This window comes from Spermophilus citellus, assembly GCF_964194105.1.
Source record: "Spermophilus citellus genome assembly, chromosome: 4".
Lineage (NCBI taxonomy): Eukaryota > Metazoa > Chordata > Mammalia > Rodentia > Sciuridae > Spermophilus > Spermophilus citellus.
This window is the reverse complement of record NC_138185.1, coordinates 74,292,426-74,305,964: the sequence shown is the minus strand read 5'-3', so window position 1 is coordinate 74,305,964 and position 13,539 is coordinate 74,292,426.

Below are 13,539 nucleotides of genomic sequence, written 5' to 3'. Positions count from 1 at the left end.
AAGCCAACTTGGTTCCTCAAATTTCGTTCTTCTGTGTTGAAGCGTTCGTTTCCAGTAACAGGTTGAATTTTGGCCTTTCTATCTGTTTTCTCCTATATTGATAGATGTATTTGGAACTCTAAATCAACACGGTTTGTGCTAGCTTCTTTAAACTTGACACAGTAAAGCAGTTTCACGTTCTATCTTTATGTTTTGTTTCCTCTTGATGTACCCCTAAGCAGTGACTGGCGAGAAACACTTTCATGGAAAGAGGTTGCAAATTTTCCAAAAATTACGTGTCTCCAGAAATCTCAGCAAATATTTTTTCACCCAAACTCGATGATACTCTCAGGTAATGATCAGTACACTAAGCCCACTTGGTTTTCCAAATTTCGTTCCTCTATGTTGAAGCGTTCGTTTCCAGTAACAGTTTGAATTTTGTCGTTTCACTCTGTTTTCTCCTATATTGATAGATGTATTTGGAACTCTAAATCAAACACGGTTTGTGCTAGTTTCTTGAAACTTGACACAGTAAAGCAGTTTCACATTCTAACTCTATGTTTTGTTTCCTTTTCTTGTAGCCCTAAGCAGTGACTGGCGAGAAACACTTTCATTGAAAGGGGTTGCAAGCTTCCAAAAATTACGAGTCTCCAGAAATCTCAGCAAATATTTTTTCACCCAAACTGGATGATACTTTCAGGTAATGATCAGTACACTAAGCCCACTTGGTTCTCCAAATTTCGTTCTTCTACGTTGAAGCGTTCGTTTCCAGTAACAGTTTCCATTCTGGCATTTCACTCTGTTTTCTCCTATATTGATAGATGTATTTGGAACTCTAAATCAAACACGGTTTGTGCTAGCTTCTTGAAACTTGACTCAGTAAAGCAGTTTCACATTCTAACTCTATGTTTTGTTTCCTTTTCATGTAGCCCTAAGCAGTGACTGGCGAGAAACACTTTCATTGAAAGGGGTTGCAAGCTTCCAAAAATTACGATTCTCCAGAAATCTAAGCAAATATTTTTTCACCCAAACTGGATGATACTTTCAGGTAATGATCAGTACACTAAGCCCACTTGGTTCCCCAAATTTCGTTCTTCTATGTTGAAGCGTTCGTTTCCACTATCAGTTTGCATTTTGGCGTTTCACTCTGTTTTCTGCTATATTGATAGATGTATTTGGAACTCTAAATCAAACACGGTTTGTGCTAGTTTCTTGAAACATGACACAGTAAAGCTGTTTCACATTCTAACTCTATGTTTTGTTTCCTTTTCATGTAGCCCTAAGCAGTGACTGGCGAGAAACACTTTCATTGAAAGGGGTTGCAAGGTTCCAAAAATTACGAGTCTCCAGAAATCTCAGCAAATATTTTTAAAACCAAACTGGATGATACTTTCAGGTAATGATCAGTACACTAATCCAACTTGGTTCCCCAAATTTCGTTCTTCTATGTTGAAGCGTTCGTTTCCAGTAACAGTTTGAATTTTGGCGTTTCACTCTGTTTTCTCCTATATTGATAGATGTATTTGGAACTCTATATCAAACAAGGTTTGTGCTAGCTTCTTGAAACTTGACACAGTAAAGCAGTTTCACGTTCTATCTCTATGTTTTGTTTCCTGTTGATGTAGCCCTAAGCAGTTACTGGCGAGTAACACTTTCATGGAAAAGGGTTGCCAGGCTTCCAAAAATTACGAGTCTCCAGAAATCTCAGCAAATATTTTTTTCACCCAAACTGGATGATACTTTCAGGTAATGATCAGAACACTAAGCCCACTTGGTTCCCCAAATTTCGTTCTTCTATGTTGATATGTTCGTTTCCAGTAACAGTTTGCATTCTGGCATTTCACTCTGTTTTCTCCTATATTGATAGATGTATTTGGAACTCTAAATCAACACGGTTTGTGCTAGCTTCTTGAAACTTGACACAGTAAAGCAGTTTCACGTTCTATCTCCATGTTGTGTTTCCTCTTGATGTTGCACTAAGCAGTGACTGGCGAGAAACACTTTCATGGAAAGGGGTTGCCAAGCTTCCAAAAATTACGAGTCCCCAGAAATCTCAGCAAATATTTTTTCACCCAAACTTGATGATACTTTCAGGTAATGATCAGAACACTAAGCCCACTTGGTTCCCCAAATTTCATTCTTCTATGTTGAAGCGTTCGTTTCCAGTAACAGTTTGCATTCTGGCATTTCACTCTGTTTTCTCCTATATTGATAGATGTATTTGGAATTCTAAATCAAACACGCTTTGTGCTAGCTTCTTGAAACTTGACACAGTAAAGCAGTTTCAGGTTCTATCTTTATGTTTTGTTTCCTCTTGATGTACCCCTAAGCAGTGACTGGCGAGAAACACTTTCATGGAAAGAGGTTGCAAATTTTCCAAAAATTACGAGTCTCCAGAAATCTCAGCAAATATTTTTTCACCCAAACTGGATGATACTTTCAGGTAATGATCAGTATACTAAGCCAAATTGGTTTTCCAAATTTCGTTCTTCTGTGTTGAAGCGTTCGTTTCCAGTAACAGGTTGAATTTTGGCCTTTCTCTCTGTTTTCTTCTATATTGATAGATGTATTTGGAACTCTAAATCAACACGGTTTGTGCTAGCTTCTTGACACTTTACACAGTAAAGCAGTTTCACATTCTAACTCTATGTTTTGTTTCCTTTTCATGTAGCCCTAAGCAGTGACTGGCGAGAAACACTTTCATTGAAAGGGGTTGCAAGCTTCCAAAAATTACGAGTCTCCAGAAATCTCAGCAAATATTTTAAAAACCAAACTGGATGGTACTTTCCGGTAATGATCAGTACACTAACCCCACTTGGTTCCCCAAATTTCGTTCTTCTATGTTGAAGCGTTCGTTTCCAGTAACAGTTTGAATTTTGTCGTTTCACTCTGTTTTCTCCTATATTGTTAGATGTATTTGGAACTCTAAATAAAACACGGTTTGTGCTAGTTTCTTGAAACTTGACACAGTAAAGCAGTTTCACGTTCTATCTCTATGTTGTGTTTCCACTTGATGTAGCCCTAAGCAGTGACTGGCGAGAAACACTTTCATGGAAAGGGGTTGCAAAGCTTTCAAAAATTACGAGTCTCCAGAAATCTCAGCAAATATTTTTTCACCCAAACTGGATGATACTTTCAGGTAATGATCAGAACACTAAGCCCACTTGGTCACCCAAATTTCGTTCTTCTATGTTGAAGCGTTCGTTTCCAGTAACAGTTTGCATTCTGGCATTTCACTCTGTTTTCTCCTATATTGATAGATGTATTTGGAACTCTAAATCAAACATGCTTTGTGCTAGCTTCTTGAAACTTGACACAGTAAAGCAGTTTCACGTTCTATCTTTATGTTTTGTTTCCTCTTGATGTACACCAAAGCAGTGACTGGCGAGAAACACTTTCATGGAAAAAGGTTGCAAATTTTCCAAAAATTCTGTGTCTCCAGAAATCTCAGCAAATATTTTTTCACCCAAACTGGATGATACTTTCAGGTAATGATCAGTATACTAAGCCAACTTGGTTCCTCAAATTTCGTTCTTCTGTGTTGAAGCGTTCATTTCCAGTAACAGGTTGAATTTTGGCCTTTCTATCTGTTTTCTCCTATATTGATAGATGTATTTGGAACTCTAAATCAACACGGTTTGTGCTACCTTCTTTAAACTTGACACAGTAAAGCAGTTTCACGTTCTATCTTTATGTTTTGTTTCCTCTTGATGTACCCCTAAGCAGTGACTGGCGAGAAACACTTTCATGGAAAGAGGTTGCAAATTTTCCAAAAATTACGTGTCTCCAGAAATCTCAGCAAATATTTTTTCACCCAAACTCGATGATACTCTCAGGTAATGATCAGTACACTAAGCCCACTTGGTTCTCCAAATTTCGTTCTTCTATGTTGAAGCATTCGTTTCCAGTAACAGTTTGAATTTTGTCGTTTCACTCTGTTTTCTCCTATATTGATAGATGTATTTGGAACTCTAAATCAAACACGGTTTGTGCTAGTTTCTTGAAACTTGACACAGGAAAGCAGTTTCACATTCTAACTCTATGTTTTGTTTCCTTTTCTTGTAGCCCTAAGCAGTGACTGGCGAGAAACACTTTCATTGAAAGGGGTTGCAAGCTTCCAAAAATTACGATTCTCCAGAAATCTAAGCAAATATTTTTTCACCCAAACTGGATGATACTTTCAGGTAATGATCAGTACACTAAGCCCACTTGGTTCCCCAAATTTCGTTCTTCTATGTTGAAGCGTTCGTTTCCACTATCAGTTTGAATTTTGGCGTTTCACTCTGTTTTCTGCTATATTGATAGATGTATTTGGAACTCTAAATCAAACACGGTTTGTGCTAGTTTCTTGAAACATGACACAGTAAAGCAGTTTCACATTCTAACTCTATGTTTTGTTTCCTTTTCATGTAGCCCTAAGCAGTGACTGGCGAGAAACACTTTCATTGAAAGGGGTTGCAAGCTTCCAAAAATTATGAGTCTCCAGAAATCTCAGCAAATATTTTTAAAACCAAACTGGATGATACTTTCAGGTAATGATCAGTACACTAATCCAACTTGGTTCCCCAAATTTCGTTCTTCTATGTTGAAGCGTTCGTTTCCAGTAACAGTTTGAATTTTGGCGTTTCACTCTGTTTTCTCCTATATTGATAGATGTATTTGGAACTCTAAATCAAACAAGGTTTGTGCTAGCTTCTTGAAACTTGACACAGTAAAGCAGTTTCACGTTCTATCTCTATGTTTTGTTTCCTGTTGATGTAGCCCTAAGCAGTGACTGGCGAGTAACACTTTCATGGAAAAGGGTTGCCAGGCTTCCAAAAATTACGAGTCTCCAGAAATCTCAGCAAATATTTTTTCACCCAAACTGGATGATACTTTCAGGTAATGATCAGAACACTAAGCCCACTTGGTTCCCCAAATTTCGTTCTTCTATGTTGATACGTTCGTTTCCAGTAACAGTTTGCATTCTGGCATTTCACTCTGTTTTCTCCTATATTGATAGATGTATTTGGAACTCTAAATCAACACGGTTTGTGCTAGCTTCTTGAAACTTGACAAAGTAAAGCAGTTTCACATTCTAACCCTATGTTTTGTTTCCTTTTCTTATAGTTTTAAGCAGTGACTGGCGAGAAACACTTTCATTGAAAGGGGTTGCAAGCTTCCAAAAATTACGAGTCTCCAGAAATCTCAGCAAATATTTTTTCACCCAAACTGGATGATACTTTCATGTAATGATCAGTACACTAAGCCCACTTGGTTCCCCAAATTTCGTTCTTCTATGTTGAAGCGTTCGTTTCCACTATCAGTTTGCATTTTGGCGTTTCACTTTGTTTTCTGCTATATTGATAGATGTATTTGGAACTCTAAATCAAACGCGGTTTGTGCTAGTTTCTTGAAACATGACACAGTAAAGCAGTTTCACATTCTAACTCTATGTTTTGTTTCCTTTTCATGTAGCCCTAAGCAGTGACTGGCGAGAAACACTTTCATTGAAAGGGGTTGCAAGCTTCCAAAAATTACGAGTCTCCAGAAATCTCAGCAAATATTTTTAAAACCAAACTGGATGATACTTTCAGGTAATGATCAGAACACTAAGCCCACTTGGTTCCCCAAATTTCGTTCTTCTATGTTGATACGTTCGTTTCCAGTAACAGTTTGCATTCTGGCATTTCACTCTGTTTTCTCCTATATTGATAGATGTATTTGGAACTCTAAATCAACACGGTTTGTGCTAGCTTCTTGAAACTTGACACAGTAAAGCAGTTTCACGTTCTATCTTTATGTTTTGTTTCCTCTTGATGTACCCCTAAGCAGTGACTGGCGAGAAACTCTTTCATGGAAAGAGGTTGCAAATTTTCCAAAAATTACGTGTCTCCAGAAATCTCAGCAAATATTTTTTCACCCAAACTGGATGATACTCTCAGGTAATGATAAGTATACTAAGCCAACTTGGTTCCCCAAATTTCGTTCTTCTGTGTTGAAGCGTTCGTTTCCAGTAACAGGTTGAATTTTGGCCTTTCTCTCTGTTTTCTCCTATATTGATAGATGTATTTGGAACTCTAAATCAAACACGGTTTGTGCTAGCTTCTTGAAACTTGACACAGTAAAGCAGTTTCACATTCTAACTCTATGTTTTGTTTCCTTTTCTTGTAGCCCTAAGCAGTGACTGGCGAGAAACACTTTCATTGAAAGGGGTTGCAAGCTTCCAAAAATTACGAGTCTCCAGAAATCTCAGCAAATATTTTTTCACCCAAACTGGATGATACTTTCAGGTAATGATCAGTACACTAATCACACTTGGTTCCCCAAATTTCGTTCTTCTATGTTGAAGCGTTCGTTTCCAGTAACAGTTTGCATTCTGGCATTTCACTCTGTTTTCTCCTATATTGATAGATGTATTTGGAACTCTAAATCAAACACGCTTTGTGCTAGCTTCTTGAAACTTGACACAGTAAAGCAGTTTCACGTTCTATCTTTATGTTTTGTTTCCTCTTGATGTACCCCTAAACAGGGACTGGCGAGAAACACTTTCATGGAAAGAGGTTGCAAGTTTTCCAAAAATTCCGTTTCTCCAGAAATTTCAGCAAATATTTTTTCACCCAAACTGGATGATACTTTTAGGTAATGATCAGTATACTAAGCCAACTTGGTTCCAAAAATTTCGTTCTTCTGTGTTCAAGCGTTCGTTTCAAGTAACAGGTTGAATTTTGGCCTTTCTCTCTGTTTTCTCCTATATTGATAGATGTATTTGGAACTTTAAATCAACACGGTTTGTGCTAGCTTCTTGAAATTTGACAGAGTAAAGCAGTTTCACGTTCTATCTTTATGTTTTGTTTTCTCTTGATGTACCCCTAAGCAGTGACTGGCGAGAAACACTTTCATTGAAAGGGGTTGCAAGCTTCCAAAAATTTCGTGTCTCCAGAAATCTCAGCAAATATTTTTTCACCCAAACTGGATGACACTTTCAGGTAATGATCAGTACACTAAGCCCACTTGGTTCTCCAAATTTCGTTCTTCTATGATGAAGCGCTCGTTTCCAGTAACAGTTTCCATTCTGGCATTTCACTCTGTTTTCTCCTATATTGATAGACGTATTTGGAACTCTAAATCAAACACGCTTTGTGTTAGCTTCTTGAAACTTGACACAGTAAAGCAGTTTCACGTTCTATCTTTATGTTTTGTTTCCTCTTGATGTACCCCTAAACAGTGACTGGCGAGAAACACTTTCATGGAAAGAGGTTGCAAATTTTCCAAAAATTCCATGTCTCCAGAAATCTCAGCAAATATTTTTTCACCCAAACTGGATGATACTTTCAGGTAATGATCAGTACACTAATCCCACTTGGTTCCCCAAATGTCGTTCTTCTATGTTGAAGCGTTCGTTTCCAGTAACAGTTTGAATTTTGTCGTTTCACTCTGTTTTCTCCTATATTGATAGATGTATTTGGAACTCTAAATCAAACACGGTTTGTGCTAGCTTCTTGAAACTTGACACAGTAAAGCAGTTTCATGTTCTATCTTTATGTTTTGTTTCCTCTTGATGTACCCCTAAGCAATGACCGGCGAGAAACACTTTCATGGAAAGAGGTTGCAAATTTTCCAAAAATTATGAGTCTCCAGAAATCTCAGCAAATATTTTTTCACCCAAACTGGATGATACTTTCAGGTAATGATCAGTATACTAAGCCAACTTGGTTCCCCAAATTTCGTTCTTCTGTGTTGAAGCGTTCGTTTCCAGTAACAGGTTGAATTTTGGCCTTTCTCTCTGTTTTCTCCTATATTGATAGATGTATTTGGAACTCTAAATCAACACGGTTTGTGCTAGCTTCTTGAAACTTGACACAGTAAAGCAGTTTCACGTTCTATCTTTATGTTTTGTTTCATCTTGATGTACCCCTAAGCAGTGACTGGCGAGAATCACTTTCATGGAAAGAGGTTGCAAATTTTACAAAAATTACGCGTCTCCAGAAATCTCAGCAAATATTTTTTCACCCAAACTGGATGATACTCTCAGGTAATGATCAGTATACTAAGCCAACTTGGTTCCCCAAATTTCGTTCTTCTGTGTTGAAGCGTTCGTTTCCAGTAACAGTTTGAATTTTGGCCTTTCTCTCTGTTTTCTCCTATATTGATAGATGTATTTGGAACTCTAAATCAAACACGGTTTGTGCTAGCTTCTTGAAACTTGACACAGTAAAGCAGTTTCACATTCTAACTCTATGTTTTGTTTCCTTTTCTTGTAGCCCTAAGCAGTGCCTGGCGAGAAACACTTTCATTGAAAGGGGTTGCAAGCTTCCAAAAATTACAGGTCTCCAGAAATCTCAGCAAATATTTTTTCACCCAAACTGGATGATACTTTCAGGTAATGATCAGTACACTAAGCCCACTTGGTTCTCCAAATTTCGTTCTTCTGTGTTGAAGCGTTCGTTTCCAGTAACAGTTTCCATTCTGGCATTTCACTCTGTTTTCTCCTATATTGATAGATGTATTTGGAACTCTAAATCAAACACGGTTTGTGCTAGCTTCTTGAAACTTGAAACAGTAAAGCAGTTTCACGTTCTATCTCTATGTTGTGTTTCCTCTTGATGTAGCCCTAAGCAGTGACTGGCGAGAAACATTTACATGGAAAGGGGTTGCCAAGCTTCCAAAAATTACGAGTCTCCAGAAATCTCAGCAAATATTTTTTCACCCAAACTGGATGATACTTTCAGGTAATGATCAGAACACTAAGCCCACTTGGTTCCCCAAATTTCGTTCTTCTACGTTGAAGCGTTCATTTCCAGTAACAGTTTGCATTCTGGCATTTCACTCTGTTTTCTACTATATTGATAGATGTATTTGGAACTCTAAATCAAACACGGTTTGTGCTAGTTTCTTGAAACTTGACACAGTAAAGCAGTTTCACATTCTAACTCTATGTTTTGTTTCCTTTTCACGTAGCCCTAAGCAGTGATTGGCGAGAAACACTTTCATTGAAAGGGGTTGCAAGATTCCAAAAATTACGAGTCTCCAGAAATCTCAGCAAATATTTTTTCACCCAAACTGGATGATAGTTTCAGGTAATGATCAGTACACGAAGCCCACTTGGTTCCCCACATTTCGATCTTCTATGTTGAAGCGTTGGTTTCCAGTAACAGTTTCCATTCTTGCATTTCACTCTGTTTTCTCCTATATTGATAGATGTATTTGGAACTCTAAATCAAACACGGTTTGTGCTAGCTTCTTGAAACTTGACACAGTAAAGCAGTTTCACGTTCTATCTTTATGTTTTGTTTCCTCTTGATGTACCCCTAAGCAGTGACTGGCGAGAAACACTTTCATGGAAAGAGGTTGCAAATTTTCCAAAAATTACGTGTCTCCAGAAATCTCAGCAAATATTTTTTCACCCAAACTGGATGATACTCTCAGGTAATGATCAGTATAGTAAGCCAACTTGGTTCCCCAAATTTCGTTCTTCTGTGTTGATACGTTCGTTTCCAGTAACAGTTTGAATTTTGGACTTTCTCTCTGTTTTCTCCTATATTGATAGATGTATTTGGAACTCTAAATCAAACACGGTTTGTGCTAGCTTCTTGAAACTTGACACAGTAAAGCAGTTTCACATTCTAACTCTATGTTTTGTTTCCTTTTCTTGTAGCCCTAAGCAGTGACTGGCGAGAAACACTTTCATTGAAAGGGGTTGCAAGCTTCCAAAAATTACAGGTCTCCAGAAATCTCAGCAAATATTTTTTCACCCAAACTGGGTGATACTTTCAGGTAATGATCAGTACACTAAGCCCACTTGGTTCCCCAAATTTCGATCTTCTATGTTGAAGCGTTCGTTTCCAGTAACAGTTTCCATTCTTGCATTTCACTCTGTTTTCTCCTATATTGATAGATGTATTTGGAACTCTAAATCAAACACGGTTTGTGCTAGCTTCTTGAAACTTGACACAGGAAAGCAGTATCACATTCTAACTCTATGTTTTGTTTCCTTTTCATGTAGCCCTAAGCAGTGACTGGCGAGAAACACTGTCATTGAAAGGGGTTGCAAGCTTCCAAAAATTACGAGTCTCCAGAAATCTCAGCAAATATTTTTTCACCCAAACTGGATGATACTTTCAGGTAATGATCAGTACACTAAGCTCACTTGGTTCTCCAAATGTCGTTCTTCTATGTTGAAGCGTTCATTTCCAGTAACAGTTTGAATTTTGGCCTTTCTCTCTGTTTTCTCCTATATTGATAGATGTATTTGGAACTCTAAATCAAACACGGTTTGTGCTAGCTTCTTGAAACTTGACACAGTAAAGCAGTTTCACATTCTAACTCTATGTTTTGTTTCCTTTTCATGTAGCCCTAAGCAGTGACTGGCGAGAAACACTTTCATTGAAAGGGGTTGCAAGCTACCAAAAATTACGAGTCTCCAGGAATCTCAGCAAATATTTTTTTACCCAAACTGGATGATACTTTCAGGTAATGATCAGTACACTAAGCCCACTAGGTTCTCCAAATTTCGTTCTTCTATATTGAAGCGTTCGTTTCCAGTAACAGTTTCCATTCTGGCATTTCACTCTGTTTTCTCCTATATTGATAGATGTATTTGGAACTCTAAATCAAACACGGTTGGTGCTAGCTTCTTGAAACTTGACACAGTAAAGCAGTTTCACATTCTAACTCTATGTTTTGTTTCCTTTTCATGTAGCCCTAAGCAGTGACTGGCGAGAAACACTTTCATTGAAAGGGGTTGCAAGCTTCCAAAAATTACGAGTCTCCAGAAATCTCAGCCAATATTTTTTCACCCAAACTGGATGATACTTTCAGGTAATGATCAGTACACTAAGCCCATTTGGTTCTCAAATGTCGTTTTTCTATGTTGAAGCGTTCATTTCCAGTAACAGTTTCCATTCTGGCATTTCATTCTGTTTTCTCCTATATTGATAGATGTATTTGGAACTCTAAATCAAACACGGTTTGTGCTAGCTTCTTGAAACTTGACACAGTAAAGCAGTTTCACATTCTAACTCTATGTTTTGTTTCCTTTTCTTGTAGCCCTAAGCAGTGACTGGCGAGAAACACTTTCATTGAAAGGGGTTGCAAGCTTCCAAAAATTACGAGTCTCCAGAAATCTCAGCAAATATTTTTAAAACCAAACTGGATGATACTTTCAGGTAATGATCAGTACACTAAACACACTTGGTTCCCCAAATTTCGTTCTTCTATGTTGAAGCGTTCGTTTCCTGTAACAGTTTGAATTTTGTCGTTTCACTCTGTTTTCTCCTATATTGATAGATGTATTTGGAACTCTAAATCAAACACGGTTTGTGCTAGCTCTTGAAACTTGACAGAGTAAAGCAGTTTCACGTTTTATGTCTATGTTGTGTTTCCTCTTGATGTAGCCCTAAGCAGTGACTTGCGAGAAACACTTTCATGGAAAGGGGTTGCCAAGCTTCCAAAAATTACGAGTCTCCAGAAATCTCAGCAAATATTTTTTCACCCAAACTGGATGATACTTTCAGGTAATGATCAGAACACTAAGCCCACTTGGTTCCCAAAATTTCGATCTTCTATGTTGAAGCGTTCGTTTCCAGTAACAGGTTGAATTTTGGCCTTTCTCTCTGTTTTCTCCTATATTGATAGATGTATTTGGAACTCTAAATCAACACGGTTTGTGCTAGCTTCTTGAAACTTGACACAGTAAAGCAGTTTCACGTTCTATCTTTATGTTTTGTTTCCTCTTGATGTACCCCTAAGCAGTGACTGGCGAGAAACACTTTCATGGAAAGAGGTTGCAAATTTTCCAAAAATTACGTGTCTCCAGAAATCTCAGCAAATATTTTTTCACCCAAACTGGATGATACTCTCAGGTAATGATCAGTATACTAAGCCAACTTGGTTCCCCAAATTTCGTTCTTCTGTGTTGAAGCGTTCGTTTCCAGTAACAGTTTGAATTTTGGACTTTCTCTCTGTTTTCTCCTATATTGATAGATGTATTTGGAACTCTAAATCAAACACGGTTTGTGCTAGCTTCTTGAAACTTGACACAGTAAAGCAGTTTCACATTCTAACTCTATGTTTTGTTTCCTTTTCTTGTAGCTCTAAGCAGTGACTGGCGAGAAACACTTTCATTGAAAGGGGTTGCAAGCTTCCAAAAATTACAGGTCTCCAGAAATCTCAGCAAATATTTTTTCACCCAAACTGGATGATACTTTCAGGTAATGATCAGTACACTAAGCCCACTTGGTTCCCCAAATTTCGATCTTCTATGTTGAAGCGTTCGTTTCCAGTAACAGTTTCCATTCTTGCATTTCACTCTGTTATCTCCTATATTGATAGATGTATTTGGAACTCTAAATCAAACACGGTTTGTGCTAGCTTCTTGAAACTTGACACAGGAAAGCAGTATCACATTCTAACTCTATGTTTTGTTTCCTTTTCATGTAGCCCTAAGCAGTGACTGGCGAGAAACACTTTCATTGAAAGGGGTTGCAAGCTTCCAAAAATTACGAGTCTCCAGAAATCTCAGCAAATATTTTTTCACCCAAACTGGATGATACTTTCAGGTAATGATCAGTACACTAAGCTCACTTGGTTCTCAAAATGTCGTTCTTCTATGTTGAAGCGTTCGTTTCCAGTAACAGTTTCCATTCTGGCATTTCATTCTGTTTTCTCCTATATTGATAGATGTATTTGGAACTCTAAATCAAACACGGTTTCTGCTAGCTTCTTGAAACTTGACACAGTAAAGCAGTTTCACATTCTAACTCTATGTTTTGTTTCCTTTTCATGTAGCCCTAAGCAGTGACTGTCGAGAAACACTTTCATTGAAAGGGGTTGCAAGCTTCCAAAAATTACGAGTCTCCAGAAATCTCAGCAAATATTTTTTTACCCAAACTGGATGATACTTTCAGGTAATGATCAGTACACTAAGCCCACTTGGTTCTCCAAATTTCGTTCTTCTATATTGAAGCGTTCGTTTCCAGTAACAGTTTCCATTCTGGCATTTCACTCTGTTTTCTCCTATATTGATAGATGTATTTGGAACTCTAAATCAAACACGGTTGGTGCTAGCTTCTTGAAACTTGACACAGTAAAGCAGTTTCACATTCTAACTCTATGTTTTGTTTCCTTTTCATGTAGCCCTAAGCAGTGACTGGCGAGAAACACTTTCATTGAAAGGGGTTGCAAGCTTCCAAAAATTACGAGTCTCCAGAAATCTCAGCCAATATTTTTTCACCCAAACTGGATGATACTTTCAGGTAATGATCAGTACACTAAGCCCATTTGGTTCTCAAATGTCGTTTTTCTATGTTGAAGCGTTCGTTTCCAGTAACAGTTTCCATTCTGGCATTTCATTCTGTTATCTCCTATATTGATAGATGTATTTGGAACTCTAAATCAAACACGGTTTGTGCTAGCTTCTTGAAACTTGACACAGTAAAGCAGTTTCACATTCTAACTCTATGTTTTGTTTCCTTTTCTTGTAGCCCTAAGCAGTGACTGGCGAGAAACACTTTAATTGAAAGGGGTTGCAAGCTTCCAAAAATTACGAGTCTCCAGAAATCTCAGCAAATATTTTTTCAC